The 27674-nt window shown below is 30.0% G+C and overlaps 1 protein-coding gene across 10 annotated transcripts in view; it reads left to right on the forward strand.

The window, feature by feature from the left end:
• The window catches only part of LOC129907616 (putative fatty acyl-CoA reductase CG5065), a 64488-nt gene that overhangs the window by 23326 nt on the left and 13488 nt on the right, over positions 1 to 27674 (forward strand). The window contains exon 1 of one of the 10 annotated variants that reach the window (XM_055983902.1): positions 3095 to 4666. The exons of 7 other annotated variants lie outside the window; for them this stretch is intronic. The gene's annotated coding sequence lies outside the window, so the exon portion shown is untranslated. Of the gene's footprint in view, positions 1 to 3094; positions 4667 to 16171; positions 16434 to 24395; positions 24873 to 27674 lie in introns of those variants that run through there. 2 more of the 10 variants (XM_055983906.1, XM_055983907.1) reach the window with 2 other exon arrangements.

Consider the following 27674-nt stretch of genomic DNA (forward strand, 5'->3'; position numbering starts at 1 on the left):
CTTCTTCGTACAAGTGGAGGATAGAAAATCAGCAAAGAAGTGCATTAGAGCTGGAGTTGCCCAAGGATCAAAACTTGGTCCCTTCCTCTATAGTATCCTGACGTCAGACCAGCCGCTTGCAAGTGAGTGCGAGAACCTGCTTTACGCTGACGATTCGCTCACATACTACAAGTCCGTCTCGCCAACGATAGCTGCCAGGAAAGTTGAAGCTCACATTCGAAAACTGTATGAGTTCTACAGTAAATGGGGTATCCGGATCAACTCATCCAAATCGGAATTACTGTGCTTTAGACGAACAGGAGGACGAAGCATTCGGTCAGCTGCAAACTGTAGGAGCATCACACTTACACTACCTGATGGTACTAAATTGGCAGCCAAACGCAACGCGAAGTATTTAGGGATCAACTTTAACGAGCTCCTGAGGTTCAACCTTCACTCTAGGTCTGTCCTGAAAAAAGCCAACTACGCCTTCCATCGCCTTCACCCCCTGATGAAGAGAAGAAACGGATTAAGCCAACCAACGAAACTCCTGATCTACAAGCAGCTTCTACGACCTGTCATCGCCTATAGCTTTCCGGTATGGTTTACCATTTCCAAGACAGCCATGAAGGAACTTCAAATTTTTGAGAGGAAAATCCTGAGGATCTACTTCGATCGACAGCGACAAAAATACTACAGCAACGAGAGACTTTACGAGGAAGCAAACATCATGACGTTGGAAAAGTATCTGCTGCAATCTGCAAAGAAACTTGTCGGAAGCATCGCTAACCACCCCAATCAGCTGATGAGAAGCATGAGAACCCAACAACGACATCCCGAACCCAGATACCTTAGTGCTTTGGATATTCTGGATGAACACATAATCCCAACCGACAACGAGGAAGTACTTTACTTTTACGCCGATACGCAATCGGCCTACTACAGCGGCTAAATTCCATACCACCCAACCCACCATTATCAATACCACAACTGGACAACCGGGACAGAACACCCCGAGGATAACCTAGTCAGCAGACTTGTAAAATTAAGCCTATTCATGTACTTTATTTATATATATTTTATCTTTTATCCATTGTATAAGGTTAGGCCCCATATGTGCCAACAAATTTTATATCAATCAATGTATCTTATTAGAAATAAGTTAAGCTTAAGTCAATTGTATATAGTATGTTCAATAAAACAAAATTGAATTGAATTGACATGGCGACAAGGCGACATGGCGACAAGGCGACATGGCGACAAGGCGACATGGCGACATAGCGACAAGGCGACATGGCGACAAGGCGACAAGGCGATTGGCTGATTTTGCCAATCCGTCCCTTGTGCCCCCCCCAGAAAAAAATCCTAGATCCGCCACTGAAATAAATAATATATACATAATTAAGATATGATTTATAAGTTCAAGTGACCTCAACTCCAAAAATTTATAAAGCGTTTCGCCCAGCTACGACAGTGGGCTCATCAGTTAGATATGTCGTACCTGGGCGAAACGCTTTATAAATTTTTGGAGTTGAGGTCACTTGAACTTATAAATTGAATAAGTATATTCAATCGCTCCACTTAAAATTAAAATAATTTTAATAATTTTTTATTATTTTTGTTATTTTTGTCTTCGTAATTAAGATATGTTTATAATTGAAAATATGTGTTGCATTTTGAATTTTATAGCTGTCAATTATAATTGGGCCTTAACTCTATTCAAAGTGAAAATAGCCTCAGGTTTCAATTGCGTGAATATCAAAAAACGCCTCCCTCTATAACAACAAATAAACTAAGAAATGTATCTCTTAACTCGAATAAAAATGACATAGTTATTTCCTGTTTTATCCATCAAGTTGTGTATTGCAACATTAACTTCAACAATTCATTTTGTTCTATTCATCACTTTTTTTTTTCTTTCATAACATAAAAATGGCAGTGACATAAAATGGACTATGAAAAATAAAACAAGTAGGTACACGTCATTTTATGAAGAAATGAAATATGTCAACGTACTGTAGAAAATAACTCTGTTGAGAGAAGACAGACATGCAAGAACAATAATAAATTTACAAAATCAAGTTCTTTTTTTTTCAGTGATAAATATGTCGCTTGTTAAATTTTTCTAAAATTTAATTATAATCTTCATATCACATAAAATTGGAAGACACACAACATGCAAATGAAGAAAATTTAGGTTAAGCAGAAGAAAAGTAATAAGCATTAGTATATATTGGTTAAGTTTTGTTTTTTTTTTTTTAAGAAGTCTTTAATAACTAGAACTTTTGATACATTTTTTTTTTATTTTCAATGTTAAGACTTAACATAAAAATGAAGTTCAAAAGAACGAAATCAGTGCATCAGTCCATTGCCGGTTTAAGCAAAACAAATTATCATAGCCAATGTTTTTCATTCCTTCGTCTTCAACGTCTGTAAGAATGTCCTCTCCATTCGAAGCGCGTTTGACCTTGCGCCAGAGGCACTGTCATTATTCCATGGCTTATTTTCAAAAGGCTTAGATCCAATTTCTAAGCACCTGAGCGTTCTTTACGGATTCTTGTAGAGGAGTTAAATACAAGCTATTTTTAACTGTATTGGAGGAAGGGACATTAAGAAAATCAAAATAAAAAAAAATTATTTTAAAACAACGGCAAGACCTAAAGTTATGAGTTATACCTTTTCCATTTTTGATAACTTTCCATGTGCCTTTAGATGTTATTGTTGATGCAATGCCTTAGAACCAGGAGCCTCTTCAATGGTTATTTCCATCAAAAAATGGAAATAATGCTCGTCGAATGTTATATGAAATGCATTTTTTTAAAATAAAGCCCACTGCAATTGCATTTTTTTTTTCAGTGTTTGATAAGGAATTAATTGACGCAGTTTACTTTATAGATCAATTTTGCATTGAAATGCAATTTAATAATTTTTTTAAACTAATTTTTGACTTTGAAATCGATTATTTCGAAAACTATTGATTGAAATAACTTGATTTAAAAATTAATTGCTGTAAGTGTTGCCGTCCTTTTTGAATATTTTTTTTTTTTTTTTATTTTTAGAAAATGGCACCTCCCTACTAAATGAGACAAGATAGACCCCCTCTCATTGTAAGAACATCTTGTTTTGTATACAAGACTCCGTTACTATTTTTCATCGCCTAAGTAATCGTGCTCTTGCTCCAAAAAATGTGAATGACTCACGATTGAAGTGTAAACTTTGGCAACATTGTGTCTTCACAAAAATAGTTTTGAAATCGATTTGGACACTCATTATCGCACAAAACAAGAGTGTCCGTCCGAATGCTACTAGAATGAACTAGGTTTATAAAACTAAATACTTAAATGCTCATTTTAAGCCTTTTGATGGAAAATCAAAAAGTTGACATCAAAGAATATCAAACTCAAGAACTCTACAAATCCAATTCATGCCTGGTTTGTGCAAATGGGTGCAAGGTCAAGCAAAACATACTTTTGTATTAATTTCTGCGAATGAAGAACGCACAATTGAAGACACAAAACAATATTAGGCACACCTATATGGCTATCTTCATGACTCGGAGAAGTATTTCTAAAGTCATCATTATCGCGTCGTCGTACGTCGCGTCGATCGCAGCGTATCTACTCGATTTTTTTGTTATCTCCAGTGTCGCCTCGTTTGTTTGCCCACAACATACAACAAGAAATAAACTCTTTCATTCTTTAAACTCTATCCATAAAATCTTTCACTTCTTCATTCACGATTTCAGTTCACTTAAGGCCGGCTTTAAATGCTCACATAATATCAGTACAACGGAACGAAGCAACCCAAACATATTTTCGTTATTTTTTGTTTTTTCTGCTCGAACTCGAAACAGAAGTTGTTGCGTCTAAATTTCTTTTAAACCAACCGCCTCCTCCACAACGACCGTGCGTCGATAAATTTCTCTCCTTTCCGAACTCATATTTCTGTGATTCGTTCATAATGTTTGTTAAAGATACTAACTACTATTTGAAAATATATTTAACACCTTAGTATCTCGTTTGCGTTTGATTAGTATAAAGAGTTACGTGGTTTTTGCAGTTAATTTAAATGAAATAAATTTACAGAAAAAGAATTTGTGTGCTATATGACCCACTTTCATAATTCAGGGGAAAGAAGAAAACAAAAAAAAAGTTGAAAAGAAACAAAAAATAAATGAAAAGCCAACAGTGTGACCCACTTCCGTGTTTGAGTTAAGAAAAAAAAAAAAAACAACAACAACAACATCAAAATCAGAATCCAACCAAAGAGGAGAAGTCACAAGAAACCATTACCAAAAGACGAGCAAGAATAAGAAGTTTTCTTGTTGGCCGTCTTCTTCAAGACAACAACACTAAAACAAACTGAGTCTCGATTCAAACTCAAGCTCCGCAAACTCTCTCTCTGTCCCTAAAAAGCTAAGATATAGGAAAACGTTGTGTAGTTTGTCAATGAGAACTTTCCGAACAGACCAGCAGCGACTATACACTATCTACCTAAAAACGCCATCGTGTGCGCGTTTTGTGTCTCCTCGTAGCGTAGTCAAGAGAGTTTGTTTTTTCGGTTATTAACTGATTTCCATTTTTAAAAGTGAAATTTCCCTTTTGTTGCCGTTTGTCTTATAACGCTGAGACTAACCTATCAACAGCACCAGCCGTTGTCGTTTGCCAACAAACATTCCAATCCAAAGGTATGTACCTATTTGCGTATCTACGCTGCTTCGCGAAAAAAATATTGATCTGTAAAATAAAGTGAAACCGACTGGCCCATTTCCTGTGAACAATAATTAAAAAAAAAAAAATAAATAAATAAATAAAAAAGTTAAAGAGCTGTCAACTTACGGCTCGGGTATTTTAATAGAGATTCTTCAACTAATTCAATTAGATATATTTTAATGTTTCGGTTTTTGTTGTGTCTGCATAACCGTTATTTATCTCGGTGCGATTACGATGCATCTTTTCTTCTAATTAAACTACATATATGGATTGCTCATGCTGAAAATGTGCAAAGGTCGGAGAACATACACGAATGGTTCTGTTCCAGTTCCAACACAATAATTGGCCATAGTGGGTTGAATAAATGAATGAATAAGAACGAAACCGAAGTGATATGTAATGCGAGAATGATTTTTTTTTTATTTTCATGGAATTAGCGCAATATTACTTTACCGTTGTTAAACAACAACAACTCCTAACTGTAGACAAGAAAATATTTTCTTTAGGGAAAGAGGTAGTGATGAAAAATTTAATACTTTTGTAAGAATCTGGATGAATTGAGTTTGTACCAGTGTTACCTGATTAGATCTTTTTTTGCCAAACAGGCTCCTTACAATTTCGATTTCCGTTTTATACCAATTTGGTTACATTTTTCATTTTTATGTAAATATTAAACATTTTATTTAACCCACGTAAATGAGCATGATAAACCAAAATGTACTAACAAAATGAAAAAAAAATTATACTATATAAGTTGACTGGAAGTAAAAAAAAAATTAAAAATCTCATACAAAAAATGTATATAGAACATAGGTACATATGCGTTTTTTGGGCCATTTTTGAAAGCAGCTATTTTTGGCCTCAAGATTTTTCAAATTTGGCTCCTTGCCTTTAATATGTTCTTATAACACTTGTTAGTACAAAGAATATAGGTACTTCCATAATAATTAGCAAACATTTTACTAGGAATACACTGATCTAGTGAAAAAAGAAATCTTTACAACTGGTCGAGAATCAAACTGGAAAAGTGTCACTCTGAGCAAAATTCACATAACTTATGGACTTATAAGTTGAGGGTCCTTCGAAATCTGTCCGTTAAACTTCACATAACTCGGAATTGTAAGCTGAGGGTCCCTCCAAATCTGTCCGTTAAAATTATTAAACATAAAATTAAACAATGAGCGAAATGAGAATGTATATTTTAAAATAATTACTTGTAGACCAGTGCCGATGCCTTCAAAAACATTAAAAAGTACAAAAAAATCATAGTAGGATGAAACCCATTGGAAAAGGAGGGGAATATGATAAGAATGAAAGCAAAAATAAATTACGGTCGAGCCGAGTTCGGGAAGTGGGTGGGTTGAGTTTTTAATGGTAAAAAATGGTATATCTCGATTTCCGGCAAAACTACAAATCCTATAGAAAAAAGTTGTATGGCAAAGTTGTCGGTAATAAAAAGATCTACAACTTTTGTATCAACAATTTTTTCACATAACCTCAAAATTTATGTGAAAAATTAAAAAAAACCGAGTTTTTGGTTTTTTATTTTTATCTTTTTCAAAAACAATAACTTTTCTACGAAATTTGGTGAAAACTTACCTTATTATGTCCCAAATACACTGTAATTTATTTGATTTAAAATATTAATTTGTTCACCTTATTTTGACTTAATACCAAAAAAACACCCTAATTTTCAATCGAAAATTCACGTGTCAAAATATCAGCTTTTTTCAAAAAGTCGATGGGCATTTCGTTCGTTAAAATGTCTTTTTTCTGATGGTGTAAAAAAAATTTTACATTAGTATACTATAGATACGGTGACCATATTTCTGTAAGCGAAACCCGGGACAAATAAAAAAAATCGTAAGATCATTTTGAAAATTTTAATTTTTCAAAAAAAAAATATAATTTTTTTAAATGAGTTTTCATAATTTTTCCTTATTTTGATATCAAGATTTCCTAAACGATTTAATGGGAGCATTTTTGAGGAATTCGTTTAAATCGTTTACGAAATCAGAAATCATTTTTTAATCAAAATCAGGAGAGCTGTTTTTTAACATTTTAATTTTGTTTTAAATGATTTTGAAATTGTAGGATCTTTAATTCAACTTTTAACTTGTCCTTAAAAGTTTATAAACTCTTCTTCTTTACTCTTTCATTTGTTGTTCATTATTCGAAAAAAAAAATTTCCTGGTGTAGCTTTTCAACCTGACAAACAGAACCTGGAACTAATTAATTGACTAACAATTTTAAGAACTAAAACCTAATCGTAAGGGAAATTTTTTATTTTCGTTGCACATTACGCAGTCTAGCCAACGAAATTCTTACCTGTGCTAGAATATTTTGAGAGTTTTCAATCGTTTGTCACTCCCATTTATTTGTCCAGTCAATTTTTCTTGCTCCAAAAGTTTTTTAACTTTGGAGACATAGAAAAATTTTCGTTTTGCTTCATCAGCGTACTGAGCTGAATGCTTTATCCGAAAAATTAGAAAAAATTTAATTTCCAACCACTGTTTTCTTGTTTTCTGTACAAATATTGAAAATATAATGTGCAAATACGGGACAATCACGGGACAAATAACAAAATACGGGACACTTATACGTCCCGGGTTTCTTAAATAAAAACCCGGGACAAGCTGTAGAAATACGGGACAGTCCCGGGTAAACCGGGACGGATGGTCACCGTAACTATAGAACATGTTCTAGTAAAATTCAAAAAATGAAAAAAGCTTGAATTCGAAAAAAAATTTTTATCATTGTTTACAATTTTGGCCTATTTATTCAAATTTACACTTTAATTACTCAAAAAACGTAAGATTAATCAATGTTACATGAAATCTTACGTTTTTTGAGTAATTAAAGTGTAAATTTGAATAAATAGGCCAAAATTGTAAACAATGATAAAATTTCTTTTCGAATTCAAGCTTTTTTCTTTTTTTTGAATTTTACTAGAACATGTTCTATAGTATACTAATGTAAAATTTTTTTTACACCATCAGAAAAAAGACATTTTAACGAACAAAATGCCCACCGACTTTTTGAAAAAAGCTGATATTTTGACACGTAAATTTTCGATTGAAAATTAGGGTGTTTTTTTGGTATTAAGTCAAAATAAGGTGAACAAATTAATATTTTAAATCAAATAAATTACAGTGTATTTCGGACATAATAAGGTAAGTTTTCACCAAATTTCGTAGAAAATTTTTTGTTTTTGAAAAAGATAAAAATAAAAAACCAAAAACTCTGTTTTTTGAATTTTTCACATAAATTTTGAGGTTATGTGAAAAAATTGTTGATACAAAAGTTGTAGATCTTTTTATTACCTACAACTTTGTCATACAACTTTTTTCTATAGGATTTGTAGTTTTGCCGGAAATCGAGATATACCATTTTTTACCATTAAAAACTCAACCCACCCACTTCCCGAACTCGGCTCGCCCGTAATTTATTTTTCATTTAATTTTCATCATATTCACCTCCTTTTCCAATGGGTTTCATTCTACTATGATTTTTTTTGGTTTCAAAAATTATCGACCCTGGTCTATTGAGGAGATTATTTTTTTTACAAATCGGTACTTAGCGACTTTATTTTTATTTAATTTACAAAAAAAATAAAACAAAAAGCTACCGAGCTACTCACATTTGTATTTTGTTTTTGTGGATTGTTTGCCTAAAGTTAGTTCAGGATAGACCTACTTTTATTTTCGCTATTCTACCCTTAGTTTAAAAATTATAGAAGCATTATTTTTTATTCACATCAAAAAATAAAAAAAAATTGTTTTTTTGTTGAGTGTGAAAAATCGTTTATTTAGCACTGTTGTTCGTTTGCCCAAAAAGTAAGCCCAGGCTAAACCACCATTTATTTTCGTCATCCTAACTTTAGTTGACTACAAAGGCCAAATATAGTTTCATTAATTTTTCAGAAAAAAGTGCGCATACACCACAGTGACCTTTTAATTTTATAATTTGGAAAAAGTAAATCCACTGGTGTGAGCACTGTGCCTAAAATGTTATTTATTTGACTAAGAATTCTTACTTGATTGAATTTAGTCCATGTAACGTTCCTGTTATACAAACATTTCTTCAAGTGTAAAAATCATTGATTTTTTTGGTTTGCCATATGAGCACCTAGAAAAGCGACATGCAACAATATGTATGAGGTGATTTGTTTTTTAGTGCAAGAGTTTTTTGTAAGTCCACCCTTAGTTCAAAAATTATCACAAAATATTTTTTTTTTCAAATTACTAACCTCTTAATAACTGAAAAATTAAAAATTAAAAAAGTAAAAATTGTCCCTTTTACACATTTTTTCAATAAATTCACCATGTTAATTCCAACAAATTGCTTTGTATATATTGCCAGCTTTATAATGTTCTACCAATTTTGAAGACTCTACTAGAGATTTCTTATAAACTTTTGAAGTTTTTGTTGGTTTCCCATAGGGGAAATGAAATTTTGTCCAGACAAACATAAAAATAGGTACTGGTCTCTATCGGCGCTAGAAAAGTAAGTTGGCATAAGTCGAAATGTTGAGTAAGTATGCAGGATTAAAAAGATATGGACTTCGAAGTGGGAACCCCCAAAACAGTTTATTATTATATTATGTTATTTAAACAAATATATAAAAATAGTTTTGCCAATTTTCAACTTTTTCTTTAACCCCATACAAAATTGTTATCATGATGAAAAAAATATATTAAAAGAACCATATTCACTTTGTCATAATTCCCCATCGCTTACCTACTAAGCTATCCACAGCACTGAGACCAACCCATTTTTTTTTTCCATCATTTTAAGACTGAGCTATTTTGAAATGTGCCATCATTAGTATCAACTATATTTGTTATGAAGTATGAAGATGATGTTTTACTTACTAAAAAAAAAAAACAAATATTAACTCTATTTCATATTTTTACGATATGCTATTGACTTTTACAAGTACCTACCAGTTTGGCTACGTTTATCAACTGTTGTCAAAGTAACTAATTAGCAAGTTTACGTTTGTTTATCTAATTGATAATAGCCATGACAAAAATATTTCATTGAAGCTTAATTCATAATAGCAGACTTTTTCTTTAAAGTATGAAACAGTTTGCTTCCAATAATTTTAGAATAAGTTATTGACTAAATAATTTCGCAGATTACACATTCAATCAATATTATGAGTAATTATTTAAATTTGTACCTGAGATACAGGTACTACCTATAGACCAAGTTAAGGATTTGTACAAAATTGAGGTCGAAAATCAGACACGATGACACACAATGCCATACAAAAGGGTTACCAATTCAATAGAAGTCTTTATATATTCATCTTGAGCTAAACCCACACCACTTTACTACTTTAAAAAAATCAAATACAGTTCTGAAAGGGTACAAAAATTAAATAATATGGAAAAATTACCTAATAAAAAAAGTCGGATTTCTTAAGAAAAATATTTTTATTTCCGTTACTTATGGAATATGTTCAACAATGCTATACCATTTTGAAAAGAGAATTGAACCCACAAACTTTTGAGGTAACTTGCCGAGATGTCGTAGTGCATTATTTTTACACTACGGGTTATTGAATTAGGGTCATGTAAAATTTGTGTTAACTTAGTTGGGCAAAAAAGTGAAATTTGCTTTAAAACTAATGCAGCTGAGTTACAATTTTGTAATGCACTTGTTAACAGGATTATTCAAGGTTCCGTATCAAAGAAAAAATTGAGAAAACTTAAGATTTGTACACTGAACCAAATCCTTACGTAAATACAACGAAAAAATTCGTTGAGCCAACGAAAATTTAATTAATTTTCAGCCGATGAAAAATTTAATTGGCTCAACGAAATGGCTTTCATACGTTAACGAAGAACTTCATCAACTAACGAAAACTGTCGTATTTTAATGAAATTTTTCATAAACATTTTTGATCGCGAATTAATGAATTTTTACATCACTTTACGAAACTTTTTCATTGATTAACGTAAAATTTAATTAACCACGGTCATATTTTTCGTTAGTCAATGTATTTTTTGATTAATTTATGAAAGAACTTTCGTTAGCTAACGAATTTTTTCGTAAATTTAATGAATATTTTAATTAAATTACGAAAAAAATATTCGTTAGCTAACGAAACTTTTCGTTGTATTAATTTTGTTTTTTTAGTAGATTATAGTATAAATATTTATTGGACTTATTAAATTATTATTAATTTAATACAGTCCAAACAAAAAAATGGCGTTTCGACCCGGTGGAGCTCACTTGGACTCATTAGTTGACTTATCCGTGAGACACCTTGTCAATACGCAAATATTTTTTATATTCAGCTCAACTTACATAGATTTTTAAACAAAAACCTAATGTGAACTATATCCAGCAAGATTCAATTTTTAACCATTAAAACAGAAATGCACCCAAGGCAACGATTTTTTTCGTTAACTGATGTATTTTTTCATAAGCCAATGTAATATTTCATTAGTATATGAAGAATTTTCATAAGCTTATGAAGATTTTCGTTAGTTAATGTTGAATTTCATAAGTTAATGAATTTTTTCGTTACTTAATTAAAACTTTGATTAAGTAAGGAAAAAAATCGTATTTTTGTTCTTTAAAATGAGTATGAAATTTTTCGTTAATTGATGAATCTTTTCATTGAATTGGATTTTTTGGCACTAAAAACGGAGAAAAAGTGTATGAAACGTTTTCATTAATTGATGAAGGTTTTCATATTACGAAAAATTACATATTTTCGTTGAGCCAACGAAAGTTTCGTTGGGCCAACGAAAATGTAGTGTATGAAACTATTTTCGTAATTTTACGAAATTTATTATTTTCAGTGTAGTCACGGCACATGAAAGACCGTCACAGGGTGACCATTTTTCGAATGTCCATAACTCCCAAAATATATGGCTGCGATTTTTTTTACTATTTTTTTTCTGTTAACAGTCACCACCTAACCTATCTACCGTTTTCATTTAGACGTTGACTTTTGGACACCCTGTATAAAAAAAAAAATTTGGGTAAAAGAAAAATTATAAGTATGATATTTGACTAACTTTTTGTAATAATCCAGTATCTAGGCATTATTATCTTTTAAATAAGCCATCGAAACCTAAAAAATTATTTAATGAAATATTTTTTACGAATTTTTTAAAATATGTTACATGAGAGTAATGCTGGGTCAGAAAGGTTTAAGAATTATTCGCCATGCATTTGTTCGTTCATGAACACTATTTATAGCTTTTTGTAGATTCGTTTCTGTTTGGCACTACCCTACATGGGGAAAAAATGGACACCCTGAAATAAAATGATTCCCACTTTTAACCTTTATCCTACACTCTTAAAACAATAGGACTATCTCTTAAAATAAGTGGAATCCGTTTAAATTCTGTTAAATTTATGTTGAACTTCATTTTAATTCATTTTAAAAAGAATTTTCATCTAAAAAAAAGATTAAAAATGAAAAGATTCCGTCTTAATGTTACGTGCATACGTATATATCATACCAATTTTCAACTGTGATGTAGCCTGATGGTAAAGCACCTGCCTACTAGCCTAAGAGTTGAAGAATCGATCCTTGGTGGCTGTCTGTTTTCATTTTTTTTATTTATTAAAATGTCTCCACATAAAAATAAGAAGATTTTCCGCTCAAATTAAGTGGATTTATTTTAAATAAGCACAGTCTAAAAAATTAAGAAGATTTGTGACGATTTAAGACGGAAGTAATCTTAGGTTAATTTTTCTTTCTAATTGTTCTTTTTTCCCGTTTCTATTTCTTTAATTTTTAATACACTGATAGTAGGAGATCCCGCCATAGGACGACCTACCCTCATCGTTATACCAGTTGAGAGTTATATTTTCTGAAAGCTAGTGTCTAAGGTAATAAATTGCACATGGGTTGCCTGGCGATATCCTGTCAAGGCATAGGGTTGCCAGGCCTTAAAGTTCATTTTTGCAAATTTTTGAAAATGCGACTCTGCTTATATGGCAAGCCTAAGAGTTATAAAAAAAATATAATGTCATAGGAAATTTAATTTAAAAATTTTAATTTTCAGGATTTTTTAAAATTTGAAGTTTGAGTAGGGTAAACAAAGGTAAATTTAGAAAAAGAGCAAAAATCTATTTTCTAAACAAAACGTGATAGAAATAAAATTGAAATTGTAATCGATAGATATTATAAATATATGAAAGCCACACATACAAATAAAAAATGTAAAAAATCTACAACGCGAGATATAGTCTTTTTAGAGTCATGATACTCCAATTCGATATTTGAGAAATAATTCACCAAAAATCAGAATGAAAGATTTTTTAAATAATTTTTATGTGATAAGTTAAGAAAAATAAAATAACTTGACACGTGCCTGTCAAATTTTCAATTTAACTTACCGTTTTTGCGAGGGGATTTTTTGAAAAGGTGCTTATTTTCGTATTTCAACATATTAAAGGAAAAAATCCCGTCATGGGACGACCTATCCACCTCATTATACCAGTTGAAAGCTATATTTTCCTAAGGGTAGTGTCTAAAGAAACAGTTTGCACATGGGTTGCCTAGCGATATCCTGTCAAGGCATAGGGTTGCCAGGCCTTAAAGTTTATTTTTCATTATTTTTGAATACGCCACCCTGCTTATACCCAAAGCCAAAGAGTTGTAAAAAAAATATTATGTCACAGGAAATTTAATTTGAAAATTTTAATTTTCAGGATTTTTTAAAATTTGAAGTTTGAGTAGGGTAAACAAAGGCGAATTTAGAAAAAATGCAAAAATCTATTTTCTAAACAAAACGTGATAGAAATAAAATTGAAATTGGATTCGATAGATATTATAAAAATATAAAAGCCACACATACAACAAAAAAAATGTAAAAAATCTACAACTCGAGATATAGTCTTTTTAATGTCATGATACTCCAATTCGATATTTGAGAAATAATTCACCAAAAATCTGCACGAAAGGTATTTGAAATAATGTTTATGTTATTAGAGAGCATAAATAAAATAACTTGACACGTATCTGCCAAATATTTGATTTGACTTAGTTTTTGGTTCCTGTGTATTTTTGAAGAATTACAGATTTTTACAATTCAATTCACTGTTTCGGTGTTATTCTTCAAAAATACACAGGAACCAAAAACTAAGTCAAATCAAAAATTTGGCAGATACGTGTCAAGTTTTTTTATTTATGCTCTCTAATAACATAAACATTATTTCAAATACCTTTCGTGCTGATTTTTGGTGAATTATTTCTCAAACATCAAATTTCACGGTTTTGACTTTTAAACGTAAATATATCGAGTAGCAGATTTTTTACATTTTTGGTTTGTATGTGTGACTTATATAATTTAACAATATCTATCGATTCCAGTATCAATCTTTTTTCTACCACTCTTTGTTAAGGAAATAGCTTTTTGACCTTTCTTTAAATTTACCTCAGTTTCCCCTTCTTAAATGTCAAATTTCTAAAAATCCTGAATATTCAAATTTTTAAATTTAATTTTCTCTGACATAAATTTTTTTTACACCTCTAACACTTACCATATAAGCAGGGTGGCGTTGTCAAAAAAACTCAAAATATGAACTTTAAAGCGTGGCAACCCTATGCCTTGACAGGATGTCGCCAGGCAACCCATGTGCAATCTGTTTCTTTAGACACTACTTTTAGGAAAATATAGCTTTCAACTGGTATAATGAGGTGGATAGGTCGTCCCATGACGGGATTTTTTCCTTTAATATGTTGAAATATGAAAATAAGCACCTTTTCAAAAAATCCCCTCGCAAAAACGGTAAGTTAAATTAAAAATTTGACAGACACGTGTCAAGTTATTTTATTTTTCTTAACTTATCACATAAAAATTATTTAAAAAATCTTTCATTCTGATTTTTGGTGAATTATTTCTCAAATATCGAATTGGAGTATCATGACTCTAAAAAGACTATATCTCGCGTTGTAGATTTTTTACATTTTTTATTTGTATGTGTGGCTTTCATATATTTATAATATCTATCGATTCCAATTTCAATTTTATTTTTATCACGTTTTGTTTAGATAATAGATTTTTGCCCTTTTTCTAAATTTACCTTTGTTTACCCTACTCAAACTTCAAATTTTAAAAAATCCTGAAAATTAAAATTTTTAAATTAAATTTCCTATGACATTATATTTTTTTTATAACTCTTAGGCTTGCCATTTAAGCAGGGTTGCATTTTCAAAAATTTGCAAAAATGAACTTTAAGGCCTGGCAACCCTATGCCTTGACAGGATATCGCTTGGCAACCCATGTGCAATTTATTTCCTAAGACACTAGCTTTCAGAAAATATAACTCTCAACTGGTATAACGATGAGGGTAGGTCGTCCTATGGCCGGATCTTAGACTATGAGGAAAAGCCACAATAAAACAACGTAAAATCAATGAAAACCACATTGAAGATGAACATTTCAAAATCAACGTGGAAAAAACGTTAGTTTTTTAATTAGTTTAGTTTTTTTTTTTTTAAAAACTTAACGTAATCAAGTTATATTTTTTCATTCAATCCAAAATTTTTTCGATTCTTCCAATGTTAACATAATTTTGAGCTGATATCATTTAATGACGCATGATTATAAAAAATACACAAATCAAAACCTTTAACCTTTATCTTCTTCTAGTTTAAAATCTTTTCACTGATGTTTAAAATCAGAATCTCTTCCAGGTTAAAAACCGAGCCGTCTAATCATGTGACCTCTGATATCTGATTGATTTATAGCAATTATTTCACGCAGTATATAATTGTTTAATTGGCGATTGCTAATTGATTTAAAACGTATTCATAAAATTGCAGTCTAATGACGAAAAGGCTTATTCTTCATCATAGCAAATATCATTCTCGTTTGCGCATTTTCAATACAAAAATAATATAATAATGTAAAAACGATTTGTCAATAAATAAATTCTTCATTTAATAACAATTACTTGAAAACATGTCAAATGAACTTTTTTGCCTTGCGTCAACGCTGCATCTTTGAAGTGCATCTTCCTCGAAATTCACGCCTAAGTACTTTAAGTAAATAAAATAATAGTTAAACTTACATATTTACTTTCGAATAAAAAGTTTTGTCAAACTTGTTGACCGAGTGATTATTAAAAACAAAGTGTTGTAGTTATTAGGATACATTTTCAAATAGTATCTACCTATTTCACATCCGTAAATTTCTTTTAGTACCTAACTCAAAGCTATAATGATGTTCCCCGGGGCTCTGGGTGAGAAATTCAATTCATACGGAGCTTAATGCTGCGCACTTTAAATAGCAATGTCACATCCAAAGCTTAACTTTAAAATGTTTGCTTTCTGTAAAAATGTGTGCATATGCGGTGATGTGATCGTGAGACTTTCCGCTGCATGGCTCTGGTCACTGGCTTGCCCGAAGCAACAGCCAACACACACCTGATATCTAAAAGCTGATGAATTCACTTAACTTTTGTTGAATAAATGGCAGATTTTAATTTTTATTTTATCAAGTATTGAATCTATCGCTGACCTATTTAGACGTTACTTCACATAAAGTGCTATTCTCTTACGTGGTTTGGGTCCGAAATTGAGTAGAAATTATTAATTTGATCTTTAATTGGAATATATTGCGGAAGATCAAAACTTTGAATTTGACTTATAGGATTTCGGAAAAAAAACAACAGTTTAAGTCATTTTGTGTTTGATTGTGATAAATATTCAAACTTTTAGTTTAAAATCTGAAAATTAAGTGACATTTGTGAGAAGCTTGTGGTGTAAGTACATGTAGCCGAATATCATTTAATTAGACCAATAAATAGAATACAATGTTTTCATAGTGCCGCGAAGCTTTTGTGATAAGGTAGCTCTTTAACAATTTACACATTTGTGATAAGACAAGTTACTTTGTTTTTTTACAAAATTATCTTCTACAAGAAATATGATAATAATAAATTCGGGTTGGGGTCAAAATTCTGCCTGGGTCAAAATTCTTTTTTCAAAATTCTGCTTTACAAAATTCTGCTATTCAAAATTCTGTTTTTCAAAATTCTGCTTTTCAAAATTCTGCTTTTCATTATTCTGTTTTACAAAATTCTGCAAAAAATTAAAAAATGGTTTGGAAAATGTTTAAAAACGCGCGCTTTTTTCTGCAAACAATTAAAAATGGTTTGGAAAATGTTTAAAAACGAGCGCTTTCAAACATTTTCCAAACCATTTTTTAATTTTTTGCAGAATTTTCTAAAATTATCTCCTCGCTGCTTATTTGATTACTTACTCACTTTGTCAGTTATTTTTATGTTCATTGTTTAATTGATAAATCACATTGTTTGTTTGATAAACCAATAAATGAAAAAATATTAAGAAAAGATTTTAAATGTTAAATAATTTCGAAAAATAATTAGAATCTTATTAATTTATCGAAAAATTGATTAAGAAAGGAATATTTTGTTGATATGTATATTTCTTTTTAGTTTCTAATAGTTTTCAACGGTTTATAGATGTGAATTATAAGAACGTCAGTCGATGCATTATAACAAATGTTTGGGACAGTTACACAATAAACAGTTAGAAAAGTAGTTAAGTTGCTATGAAAAAAAAAACAGAATTAGCAGAATTTTTTTGTTTAAAAAATATGCTGGCAGAATTTTGAAAAGCAGAATTTTAAAAAGCAGAATTTTGAAAGGCAGAATAAAAAAAGCAGAATTTTAAAAAACAGAATTTTGAAGCCAGAATTTTGACCCGATCCCGATAAATTCATAAGAATTTGAATTATTAAGATATACATAAACACATTTTTATATCAATATGTATTCCAACCATTCAGTGGTGGTTTAGATTTCTTCTTGAGGAATTTTGGCCTTTTTTCAGCAAGCCTGTGAAAACTATGAAATTACAGTTATAAGTTCGGAAAAGCTTGTTTGAGAACTTCGGTGACATTTTCAACCTAGTATTTAACTGACTTAAAAATTTAAGAAATTATTTGTTTATCCTTATCTAACAATTGACCTTAAGAAAGGATTAACTATAATTTCTAACTTCTAGACCTTTTTCTAAAAATATTAAAGCCTAAGCTGGCTTTTGGTCTGTATTGAATCTGAAGTTCTTCGTCGACGTTTCGAACGTGTCTACGTTCTTCTCTAAATAAAATTGCTGTTTAAATTTTAATTTTATTTATATTTAAACATTCAAAATTCAAAGTCTTGAAAAGGACGTTTCAAACTTTCGAAAATGTATGCAAAGTAAATTTTTTTAAAAACAGAACACAGTGTTAAGGGGAAGGGTTAATTTGAAGAATTCCTAAAATAGAAATATTATTATTTAATTGAAACAACAAAAATCATTTAATTTGAAAATTTAGTCATCTTATAAGTTTTTTCAGATGTGTTAAAAAATATGAAATATCTAACTAAGGGCCAATTTATTGAGCCTCCATTAAATTTTGAAATTTATCGCTTTAGTTAACGGCCTCGTTAAACTATTGTCGCCTTTAAGTATACATCATTAAAAATTCATTTAATTCACTCTTCTTTAGTTAAAGTCCTTACTTTTAATGGAAACTTTAAATTTAAAACTCTGTTAAAAATATCCTAGGGATTTTTTATTTTGTTTGAAAAATAATCTGTCAAAAGCTACAATTTTGTGAAATCAAATAGATTTGAATTGGAAGAAAAACAAAAAAACTATGACCCTAAGTATTTTGCAGCTGAAAACGCCAGAAAATGCAAGAGATTAACGATATACCAGTGGTAACCAAAGAATGCTACAACCTACAATTGAAACCATGAGAAGAAGAAAGAGTTAAGTGAAATTTTTAATTTTTTCCATCATTGTCAAATAACAACTTAAATTTAAGTGTTATCGGTATTCATCTCGTGTCATTGGTTTAGAAGTAAGCTTTATATCTCTTCTTCTCATGGCTTCAATTGCAATGTTATGTATGTTATGTATGTATTATGCAGCATCTCAAAAATGATTAGTTTTGAAGTGGAGAATATAATCTAGTAGATCTAGTATTATCTGTGCGAAGTAGACAAGAAATGCATTAATTTCTTTGAATTTTGTTCTTTTTTATGGTACAAATGCATGTGTGTATACCTACAAAAAATTCTAGTCTGGACTTTTTTCATAATTGTGATGTTTTTTTAATAATTCTTTAGCTCATTTGACATTTTTCAAATAAAATAATAATTCAAATAAAAAAAATAAATGAAATGACATTTGACACTAATGGAGAGTGAATAAATAGAAATTCTGTTTAAAACCTCCATTAGCTCTAAAAATCCCTCTTAAAAGGTCGAATTTGGTGTTTTAACTAAAACTACTTTTAAATTTAATTCTCAATTAGTTAATGATGCCAAACATCAAAAACATCCTTAAAAGAGACTGAATTAAACGAAATTGGTTTTTAATTTTAAAATTCCCTTTTTTAATGGCGATTTAAGTTTAATGGAGAGTCAATAAATTGGGCCTAAGGTCCAATTTATTCACACTCCATTAAATTTAAAATCGCCATTAAAAAAGGGAAATTTTAAAATTTGTATGCGATTTGACAGTTTTATAATTTTTAATGGAGCTTTTAAAAATAATGGAGAGTGAATAAATTGGGCCTAAGTTTGTAAAGAAAATTCAACACACTGTTTTTGACTTGTTGCAAGTTCTTATAACTCCTTCATAATTTTTGAAAACAAATCTATGGTTCATAAAGTTGAAAACAGCGTAATTATTGAAAAAAAAAACTAGGGTTTTATAGAGAGAAATTTAATGTTTCTAATTAAAAAAAAATTTCATGTGAAAAATCAGAAACTCATTAATCCAACAATACAAATTACAAAATGTTTGCACTCTATAAAACATTATTTATTTTTTATTTTATAAGACTTCGTTTAATTTCGATAATCACAAATCATAAAAAGTTAAATAATAACCATTTTTACAAGCCATTCATTCCTAACTTATATCATAAATGGAATGATGTATTACATATATCATAAAATTAACTTTCCGATTAGAAAGAATAGAAACTACGTCTATGAAAATAAAATCTTCAAAATGCGTACTGTAGTAAACGTCATTCAAATCTTGTATAGAATAAAAAAATATAAAAATAAAATAACTTTAAAACTATTTTGGATCTTTTTTTTACGTCCAGCTCAATGTTTAAAACATGTGCGGTCAATTAATTTAAATACTCATTTAAAAATAATTACAATTTTATTGTTCTTCACATTTGATCCCACTCAAAGAGGTAAGTGAACTTTTAAGGTAGTTATTATAGTAATATATTCGCCAAGTTCTTTGGTAACAATTTGAGTTACAAAAAAAAAAAACATACATGTGAAAATAATGATCAATCGGTCATGGTTTTGGAACAAAAAGTCAGTATTTAAAATCTAACAACCCCAGGCGCCAAAAGAATTCACATGAGTTTTATGGTGCATTGGCTTGTGTTTATTTCTCTGTTAATTGCTCTATTTCGCGAAAGCATACGACAACAATTAAAAAAAAATATAAAAAATCTCCATACATACTCTGTCTAACGCATGTAGTTTCAATTTATGCTGGTAATTCGCGCTAATAAAAGTATCCCACTGAATAATAAAAAAAATATTTTTAACTTCCGAAAAAAAAGCTTAAAATATTTTCAACGCACATCATTGATGTCAGCAAAAAGAACAACAAGCTGAAATGAGACCTTGGAACTTCTTAACTCCCAGCACAGTTTTTTTATAATTATTATTTTGTCTTTGAATTTTGTTCTATGTTAATGGGAAAAGTTGTGAAATCTAGCTAGCACCCAAAACATAATCCCCCTTTGCGAACTTTTAAAGTGTGTTGGAGCATTTTTTTTTGCAACAAAAATATGGCTTTCATTTCACTTGAGGCTCAGGATTGCACTCGGGTCCATAAAGCAGATTTTCAATAGTAAAGCCAGGATTGCATGGTCAACGAAATCGGTCCACGCGTTGACTCTTTCACGTCACCAAAAACTGTGTGTTAGCGCGAGTGTCATCGTAACCGTCAACAGCAATTTTGGCGAACGATCACACTTCAGGACACTTTATTGAAAGATTTGACGTCATTTTTACGTCAGAGAGTCAACGTGTTGACTGTTGATTAGTAACATGTAATCCTTGATTGAAGCTTTTATAAAGCAGACTTGCAGACATTTCGTCTTTCGAGTAGAAAGAGTTAAAACTTCTTTGTTTTGGCTAGTTTTTCGCTGCACTTAGCTATTTGTTGTTTTGAAGGGTTACATGCAGCCCGAGTCGGCTGAGGTTTTAGATGTTGAATAAACCAAAATTAAATTGTTTGGGGCGTATTCATAGCCACTGTTAATTCTTCTTTTCAGAAAAACTCGAGTTTAAGATTTTTATCTTATTTAAGATCTTATTAAGATCGATTTAAGATCTTATTATTTCAATTAAAATACGTGCATTTAACAAATTCTGATCGACAGAACGCACAGTGTGTCGAGCCCATACAAAAGTTTATCATAAATACTTGCAGCTAAGTTTTTGGAGTTTTAATATCTTTTTTTGTGTTTTTATGGCAGGAATAGAAAAAAAATTACAAATTAACAAATTAAACAACCTATTACTTTTTTTTTTAGTATAATTTATGAAATTAACATTTATTGAAGAAGCCACTTGTGAGCAAAATTAATTTTTTTTTTATATGTATAAAAAAATATACTTTTCGTAAGGTTTTTGGTGTGCTGAACTCGAATCCGAAGTCAGAAAAATTCTATCATATCACGTTTTTGAAATATTCCCGTTAGAAAATCTGAAATGTCGTTTTTTAACAGTTTTTGAGGTTATGTTCTTGAACGTGGTGATTTATTTTAAATAAATTTGTGACAGTTTCTAAAAGAACTAAATGTTTTCTTTTAAAGCCCGTTTAAATCTTTTCAATATCTTTTTTCTACTTTGAGAAATCTTAAGTTGAAGTCAACTTGTTTTGTTTATCTTCTCTATACAAAAAAATCGTATGTTTATTTGCGTTTCATAGCAAATCTCGAATAGTTTTTTGTCAATCGCTTTCAAATTTTGAAATAACGTTTTATTTGCATTTTCGTAAATTCTTATATCGATGAGGTTGGTAAATACGCTATAATACACAGTGGAGCGTGGCCGGGTCAAGTAATTATATTAAAAATTTAGTATGCAGAAAAATGTAATTTTTTTCTCGTTGAAAACAATATTTAAAATATTTTTAATTACATAAACAGCTTTTTGTTACTTGTGTATGGCTAAAAATTATTAAAAACATCGATTTTTTCATTTTTGTGATAACCTTGAAGATGTTTCTCAAAAAATGAATTATTTTGAGTACTTGACTCGTAGCACATAAATGTGAATATCTCTGGTAATCGCGAACAGAAGCAGACCAAACTTTGCCAATATTAAGTATAGGCCTAAGGAAAAATAATATAAAAAAATTATCGATATGATTTTATATGTTTTTTTTTTAAATACGTTTTACAACAACACTCAAATAAACAAAATAACATTAACAAAATTTTTCAAACAATTACCAAACGTGAAATATACACTCTCAAAGATTCCCATAAATTCCTCAAAATATTTTCGATTTCCGAGGTACTCATGTTTCGGAGCTTATTTTGAATACATAACCTGGGTTATTTTCTAAGATAAATATGTTTTCATATGAGTTGACACTTCTAAATTATATTTTAATAGCAAAAATATTAATTTTTAACAAAAAAAAAGTGATTTATCATAAGGGGACGACACACTGTGGAACGTCTCCGAAATCTTGGAACCAAGAAAAATATCATTAAAAAAAAAAAAAACACACAAAAATTGTCGAACATAAAACTCCATGTTCCACGTTTCGAGCAAGCATTGTTTTACTTAATTTTTAGTCAACTTTGGCGCCAATCTATAAAAATTAATCTCGAAAATATTTGCTTTCTAGGTATAAGAGGGACCGATATTAATGAGAGATTTTCATAGCTTCATCGAAATTCCATTGCACTCAACTAGTTACTGGCTGCTAAGTCTTAAAATTATGTTATCTTATCAAGAAAAGGTTTCTATCAATTGAAATGCTTACATATCTGTTGAGTCTGAAAGTTTCTTATCTTAGACATAATTTATCAAACTTTTATAAATAATTGAGTTATACAGGGTGATTCTTATCACTTTTTTATTTGGAATTTTAACTGAATAAACAATGCCATGATTTTTAATAATTCCAATAACGTACCATGAATGAAACACTATTTTGAGATAAAACATTGCTATTCACGACCGAAGAATTATCACACAGGAAAACTGGATTTCTTTCTAATTCTAGGTTGGCTTACTTAAGAAGGATTTCTATGTTAAGCCAAAAGATCGTAGAAGATATTCCATTAACAAAATTATTGTTTTGATACTTTAAAATATTCTCTTGGCAAGAAAGCTCTTTTTTTATAAAAAATAAACTCATATTTGATCAGTTTTCCATAAAATTTTAATTTATAAATAGTTTAACATTTTCATTCGGGTTATTTCACTTTTATATCTAATGTTTCAAAAAAATAACGCTATTTTTTACCTATAAACGCCGCCAACATTAAACCAATAAATACCAACCAATACCAAATTTTTTTGATCATATTTTTGATCTAAAAGATTAATAGCAAATAGGGTATATGGTGGTGCTTACAGTTAATTTCTGGCTTGAGAATTTCAAAATACCAAAACCAAAAAAAAAACTAAAAACGCCATTACGTTCAGCACACTCTATTTACGCCTGTCGGATATAAAGGAGCATTTTCAAGCACAGTATGTAGTTAATATTTCCTAGCAATTGAATTTCTCTTTTCTTATTCTGGGACTGGGACCGTTTACTTCATTATAATTACCTATTCGTTTAGTTTCCAAACTAAATTAATTAATTAATTCGATAGTTAATGTCGTTTAATTCTAAACACAGTTTAAAATCATTCGATTAATTCCCATCACTAGTAGATTAATTCCGAAATAGTTCTTGAGTCATGATTACTATTAGTTTTTATTTCTATATCTCTTGCAATTGATTGCCGATGATTGGGTAACTTAGGTGGTGTTGATGAATTTTGAAAAAATAAATGTTTATCACTAGTCATGACTATTAGAGTTGATAGAGTTGAGATAAGAAACGGTAAGGATTGAAAAATTGTGTGAACTTTAGCCACATAAGGCAGAACTAAGAATGCAATCTCAATTGCTCTGGGCAAGTTTAAATTTGGTTTGAAAAAAATTTATTAAGACGGCCACAAAGTGATTTCCGTTATTCCTTATTCCGTTTGTTCTTAGGTTGTCTGAATGTTCATTTATAACAATTTGTAGCCCATTAGCACTGGACTGATTTTTGATGTAGTTAAATTGAGCTTCAGTAACTTTTATCTTTTATTAAAATCGGCGGTATGACTCAGGTTAAACCTTAGTTAAAGGCTCATTCGCCTTGATTCAGAGATGAATCACAGTAAGTTTGCACAAATCGATGAGTTAGTTAACTGAAAAAAACTGAACCAAGCTTGTCGTATGGGTCCTTAGAAATTATACACATATCTTAAACATTCTTTTTTATTTTCTTATTTCTCAGTTTTAAACACTCTTGTAATGGTTTTTAATTTTTAAACATTCCTCAACTCTTCTTAAACTAAAAGTCCTAAAATGTAGGTAAGTGAAACGAACTACCCTGTATGAAATAAGAACCATGAATTGCAATTTATATCGTTGCTTAACTAAAAGCTAAGATTCCCAAAAATAATCATAACCTTTGCACGTTTAACCAACTTTAGCCAGTTAATGATAGACAAAAAAAAAAAATAATTAATAAAAACATTTGTAGCAGTCACAAAAAACAAACTACTGGACAAAAATTTTAGTTTAATAAAGATAATCAAATAGTCGATACGTTCGTCATAGTTGCGTTGAGAGGTGGTTTTTCATAGTGTTTTCCCGGCCTTTTTCTTCCATTTTGTGTGCTTTTCATTTAATGCTTAAAAGTGTTGATGTCAAATTGATTACTTTTTTTTGGTATTAATTATAAACGTTTAGCTGTTACTAATTGTTCTATTAATGAAATGATCATTTTTGTTTATTATTATCAACACACATAACGATAAGTAATGTCATCATCACCTACAAATAATTCCCTGTGTAGCCGAAATCTTTCAAAATAAATGCTCTATATAACGTCAACTTGAATACCAAATTTGGGTGAGTTAGAATATTATGTTAGAATTAAAAAAAAAATATGTGTACATATTTTATATCTCGGGGATAAATGTTGGTATATTTTCTACACATGCAAGATCAGATACATGTAGGATCTAGATTGTAGATAGTTGAGACGAGAGCCCCAAAAATGGGCGTTTTTGAAAAGCAGATGATGTGCTAAGTTTATGCTAAAAATATAGTTTAGTGCATCACATAATCGAATAAGTGAGTAAGAAACTTAACAAAAATCTACTAGTTTACAAATAAAAGTAGTGAAGTTCTTAAAAAATGAAATTTTATAATACCTACACACCAATGTATATAAGAACCAAACCGTAGATAAAGTCATCAATGTCAGACAAATTTATGTGTAGGTAATAATGCGGAAGTGGATACAAAATACAAAACTTTATTCCACAAAGTCTTATCATACAACTCTGAATGATTTTTTTTTTTTGTAGATAGTGCATACGAATTTTTAGAATTGGTTATAAAATCATTTCGAATTTTATCGCATTTCGGTGTTAAAGATAATAAACATATTTTTTGTTCGTGAATCATTCCGACATTGTTACTTACGATGAAATTCCATAAAAAAAATTAAGAAAATTTAATTATAAATTTTGTATGGAACGACGAGAAAGGGATTGAGGAATAATTTGCTTTTTTTTTGGGATAGTGGTATAAAAGAAGGATGGAGAAGAGAGCATTTTTCGTTAAAGTTACAATCAAACCTTCAAAAGACTGAGAACAACAAGCACGAATGCAAAAACAATCAGCAATGTCCAACAAATAAAATCAACTATCTATGGATTGATTAATTTCGTTTTCCTAAAGTTTCGCAATTTCGCATCAAAGAAGGGAAAGCTCATCAACAAAATGTTTGTCGATCATCATTGTTTACCACAAAAATTACAATTATTGATTTAATGAACGAGCAATCTTTAATTTAAACAATACAGATTTGGATAACTTAGGCAGGTATTCTTTAATTCTTATTCTTAGTTCTTAACGACATATACAATGAGTCGTCGCTTTCAAGCTTTCGCTTACCGATTTGAAAGAATATTTGCGTCTGTTATACAACACACAAACTGTAGTAGGTGTTGTTGGTAAGTCAAAGCCACAATCGTACACAAAAATATATATAGACTGGTATGTGTGTGAATCATTAAAAAATTATTTAGAACAAATTGAGTAGACAGAGACAGATATCTCATTTGGATTGATTGTCATATCTAGGACATACCTACCTATACATAAGTAAAGCATACCTACACATTTATTTACCGATAAATCGAGATTTATTTTTGAATTTAATTGTATGAATTTATAAAGTCATGTTATAAGACCACATTAAAGTTGTAGAGAGACCTTAAAAATTTCTTTAAACAAATTGTAGACCCACCTACATAATCCACTTTTATACATTGTTGTTTTAAGGTAATAAAAATTGATCAAAAACACAAAAATTATAATATGAACCAAGCTCTCTACGGAAGCACAAAATTAACTGCGATATAAAGGACGCCAAGTTGTAAAATTATGGTTTTAATGTTTATTAATAAAGTTTTGACAAAGTTTATATGAGAAATTATTTATTTTAAAGGGCAAATAAAAAATCGAAATAGAGATAACAATCAGACTTACATTTTGATAAAAGATAATGTGGAAAAAGGCAATTCTCTACAATTCAAGCCCAATACCATAGCCTCTATGCAAGATAAAACCCAGCGCCCTCTGAAAAAGTTAAACTTTCAATTTCAATTATTATTTTTCAAAATGCATATTTTTTCTTAACTTTGGTCAATTTTTTTCCAGACCCATAGCTCTTGTCGACACTTATGACACCATATTACGAGCTTAACAAAATTCAACATTTGCAAACTTTTAAATAATTCAAATAAACGAACGATATGAAAGAAATACATTTTCGGGCGTAAGGCAAAAATAATGGTGCCTTTGAATTAAATAAAAAGCGAACATTTGGCGCCTTGTTCTTCAAAGTTGGTAGTGTTAAAAATAGGAGCGCCTTTGTGAAAGTTCAAATAAATTGAACAACAGTTGGGATGCCTTCGTTTTTCATATAGAATATCGCTAAAAATCGAGGTGCTTTCGTCCTTAAAAAAGAAGGAACAGGAGTTTCTTTGCAGAAACCAAACAAATCAATCATAGATTAGTGGTGAGGGCAAATGCTTGCCCTCTTGAGCGAAGGTCCACTTAAATTCGTGCTTTACTCGTTGTAAGGCCAATTACTTCTTCTTGTATCTTGTTTTTAAATAAAGCTGGTTAAAGGACTAGTTTTTGAAAAATAAATTTTCAAAATCAAAATTTTGAAAAAAAAATTAACAAATTTTTTTTCAAAATTTGTTCATATGTAATTAAGTATCTACTAATTAAGGACTTAAAATACAGTGCTCTTATTTGTTTTTAGACAAAAAATGTATTGTTCTTTTCGATAAATAAAAAAAAAACCAAAATAATTAAAAAAAATATATTAAACATAATTCTCGTACGTCTAGCCAAGTGAACCACGCTGCAACAGAGTGATCATAAATTAAATTAAAAATTTAAATCAAATTAGTTGAAATAACAAGCATATAAACTTGAAACTTGCAAATTTGTGATCAGATGTATCTACATACAAAACATATACACAATACTTGACTTTTCATAGAGAATGATTATTTTATTTATAGCTTTTGATCAGTTTTCTCAATTAGATGGGCAGAAGATATAAAAACGATCTAGCAGTTTAGTATGAGAAATTCAAATATACTTTTCCAAAGATAATTATTCAAT

This window comes from Episyrphus balteatus, chromosome 1 (genome assembly GCF_945859705.1).
Source record: "Episyrphus balteatus chromosome 1, idEpiBalt1.1, whole genome shotgun sequence".
Taxonomy (NCBI): Eukaryota; Metazoa; Arthropoda; class Insecta; order Diptera; family Syrphidae; genus Episyrphus; species Episyrphus balteatus.